At 44.2% G+C, this 3634-nt stretch overlaps 1 pseudogene; it reads right to left on the bottom strand.

Moving 5' to 3' along the window:
* Positions 1–3290, bottom strand: part of LOC102837491 — a 56244-nt pseudogene extending 52954 nt beyond the window's left edge.
* Positions 3291–3634: the final 344 nt, after the last annotated feature.

The raw sequence follows: 3634 nt of genomic DNA, 5'->3' as shown, positions 1-3634 counted from the left end.
ATGGCAGATAGGGCAGAGGTTCAGTGAAGTCCGCCATCAGCAATACCACAGAATACTAGGCAAAGCGGGTTTAAGGCAGAATTCCAAAATTCTGAACCACATAGGTAGTAATATTTTAAAAGTTTGAAGGCTTATAGCTAGTAGAACTCATAGTGGAAGTAAGAAGTGATGTACTTTTGAATCTGCCAGGCTCAGCAGCCAGAACCAACAACTTGGGTGAGACCAAACAACAAGACCAAGTGGGGTAGCAGACCCACCAAAAAATAATGCCACAGGATCCTTGGAGCAAAGATGGACAATACACTTTGTCAGTTTGCTTTATTCTTATTTTTGTTGTTGTTGTTGTTATTATTTGTTCATTGCCCCCCCACTCTTTTCACACCTCCATCCTGGTGACTAGAGGGGGTGCCTGAGCAAGTGGGAACCCCCTTCCCCACCATTGGTGGGTTCTTCAGCCATGCATGCACACAGATATTCTCAGCCCAAGAGCCAGACCTGAACTGTTTTTTAATAGGGAAAAGGGCCAGAACAAGGGGTGTGGAGAGGGAAAGAGAGTTTGAAAACAAAACAGGCCAAAAAGTAAATTAAATCCTGAGTTACAGCAACAACCTATAGTGGCATCTTGAAATCTATCAGGCAGCTTTGAAGAAAAGAAGCTTAAAGTCACACTCAGGTTACAGATTTTTTTTTTTTCTTCTCTACCTTATCTGTGATTATAGACTACAGTATCCAAACAAGTTTTTATTTTTTGTTTGCTTGTTTTCTTTTTTTTTTTTCTGTTGTTGTTTTGTTTTTTCTTTTTCTTGTGTTTTTAAAGTAGCTGTTTTTATGTTGTATGCTCCCCCTTTTACCATTGGGAGACTCTTTCTCTCCATATATAACCCAAGATGAGACAGCAACTGCTGCCATATAGTCAAGCTACCGTCACACTCTATAAAACTATAATCCAGGCGAGAAACAATGCCATTGCAGTACAACAGAGAGGCAGACAATAATTCTGAAAGTTACTCAGAGCTAAGCAATAAGAAGAGTGAAAAGGAAAGACCACATTCTAATCACATCTCCGTGGAGCCAATCAGCATAAAAAACAAAACAAACAAACAAAAAAAACACGCTCAGTTAAGTATTCAGGCCACAAACACTAAAAATGTCCATGAAACAAAAGCAGATGACTATATCAGCACATGTCCAAAAAAAAAAGATAAAGTGACTGACACAAATTACCTAGAGGTAGACGTGGAGTATATTCTGGAAGGAGGGCAGGCATTGGAAGTGTCTAAGAAGGAATTCAGAAAAATTAATATAAAATGTTTCAAAACAATTTACAATGGAGTTAAGAAAAGTAAGGAGGAAGTTAGGGAAGTGCTACAGGAACAATCAAATAAGATGGATACAGCATTGGAAACAATTCAAAACCTACAGAAAGAGGTCAAAACAATCAATAATAGAATATCAGAAACAGACAATAAAAAGAAAGGGTAAAGTAGTTAATTAGAAGAGATGAAAGGCAGAATTAGTGAGCTGGAAGACAAATCTCTCAATAGCCCTAAGAAAGAAGAGTTAACAGAAAAATGGATAAAAAAATAACTGAATAAGATCTAAGATTCATGTTGGACAACATGAAGAGGAATAACTTAAGAATTATCAGCATTGCGGAATAGGAAGAATCACACAAGTCCACAGAGGTGATACTTGAAGAACTGCTGGAAGAAAATTTCTCCAACATCAGAAAAGTGATAAGATAAGCACTCAAGAAGTTCAATGTTCCCCAGGAAGGATAGACCCCATAAGAAAATCACTGAAACATATCATAAGCAAGCTCTACAAAATCAAAGATAAGGAGACAATCCTAAAATCAGCTAGGAAAACAGAAGTGTCACATACAAAGGAAAGCAAGTCAGATTAAGCTCAGATCTCTCAGCAGAAACCATGCAAGCAAGAAGTCAATTGGGAGAGAAGGTGGCATTTCCCGGACTGGGCAGACAGGTACGCTGGCTTGGGAAAAAGTGGGCGGTATCACAAATTGGGGCCCCCACCTGGTAGACAAACAGCTTTTGGGCAAACATAAAACATTAGGCTGCAACTTTATGAACTTGTGTTTTTGAAGGATCAAACTATTGAGGAGTTATGAGCATTTTTAACTTTCACCCGCCTGCTCCGGTCTCCTACCCAGGGACGGCCCCACCCACTGCAGAACTTAGCAGGGCCTGAGCAGATCCATTCAAAGGGCTGATACTCTCAGAAAACCGTGGGCCACAGGAACCAACATAGTCCATCCCAGGGGGGTCCTCATTGCCACATTGGGCATTACTGGAGGGTATATAGGACAAATTTGGGGGCTCAAGACACAGGGAGACAAAGAGAGGCATTTCAGACATCATTAAAAACAGACCCCATCTGCCTTCAAGCACTAAGCCCATCCCCCACTCTTCCGGCCTAGGCCAGCCCTCTGCCCAGCCTCCTAGCCTCAGGCACGCCCATCAAAGCATCAAGGTTTGGGCCAGTCCAAGCTGAGTAGCAGCTTAATACCAGTAACAAAGCACTCCTGCTGTGGTTTAATCCGCAGACCGCAAAGCCTTTAGAATTGTAGGAACTGATGTTCCAGCTCAAGAGCTGCTATTGGAAACCCTATACAGGGTAGCTGTGGGTCATAATCCACCCCACAGCATTTCAACAAGTAGCAAAACTCAGAGGTGCCTGAAACAGAGTAAGAACATTACAGACTAACTGAAGAAGCAGGGAGGGCAGGGCTTGCTGGTGGCTAGGGTGAAGGCATAGTGAAGGTTGCCGTCAAAAGTGGTGCGGAATTCCAGGCAGAAAGGAGGCAAGACAGTGGTCTGGGATTCAGACCCACAGATATAGGAGTGGTTTGGAGCCTTGGAGGCTTGTAGCCTGTGGAATTTGGCGCAGAGACGGGAGGTCGTGCACCCTTGAATCTGCCGGCCAGGCTCCTGGACACACATCCTGGGCTAGACAGAGCGACTGGACTAAATAGGGGCAGAAGAGATGCCGCAGAAATGCTCTGCAGGACCATTTAGGGGAAAAAAGTAAAAAAAATAAAAAAGGGGGGGGGCACGGTGTGCTTTGCTGTTTTGGGTGGCTCGGATCTTGTTTTTTTTCTTTGGTGTCGGGAGTGGGTGCGTCACGGTTTGCCCACATACATCTATGTGAGTGGAGGTGGGGTCTAAGCCGAGTGGTCGGGACCCATCCCCACCACTGGCACTTTCCTTGGCTAGGAGCTTACTCACCCTGGCCAGGCTGAGACACGAGTTTTGTCTGCCTTTCTTCATTGGTTTGAGAGGAGCCCAGAGTAGTGCTATAGGTTGAGATGCTATACTGCAAATTCTTTTGAAGGACAAGGCAGGTGGTACAGGGCTGGTGGTTCATGTTCACCAGCCACTCACTGGAAACCTTATATGGGAGACACAGATATGTGTCCCATTTGGTTGGCTTACATTCACTGGTTTAAGAGGCGTCCCATTGTAGCGCTGTGGATTGGGGTGCCACTGCAGGGAATTTTGGTCTGTGGGGTCGGTAGTTTAAGCTCACGGGCTGCTCCTTGGAGGCCCTGTGCAGGGGAAGCAGAGGTGCATCATATGTGGTCTGCTTTTTTGCTTTCACTGGTTTGAGAGGA

This window comes from Chrysochloris asiatica, unplaced genomic scaffold (assembly GCF_000296735.1).
Source record: "Chrysochloris asiatica unplaced genomic scaffold, ChrAsi1.0 scaffold00126, whole genome shotgun sequence".
Lineage (NCBI taxonomy): Eukaryota > Metazoa > Chordata > Mammalia > Afrosoricida > Chrysochloridae > Chrysochloris > Chrysochloris asiatica.
Note: the sequence above shows the minus strand (reverse complement) of the source record. Positions and strands in the feature narration are given on the sequence as shown.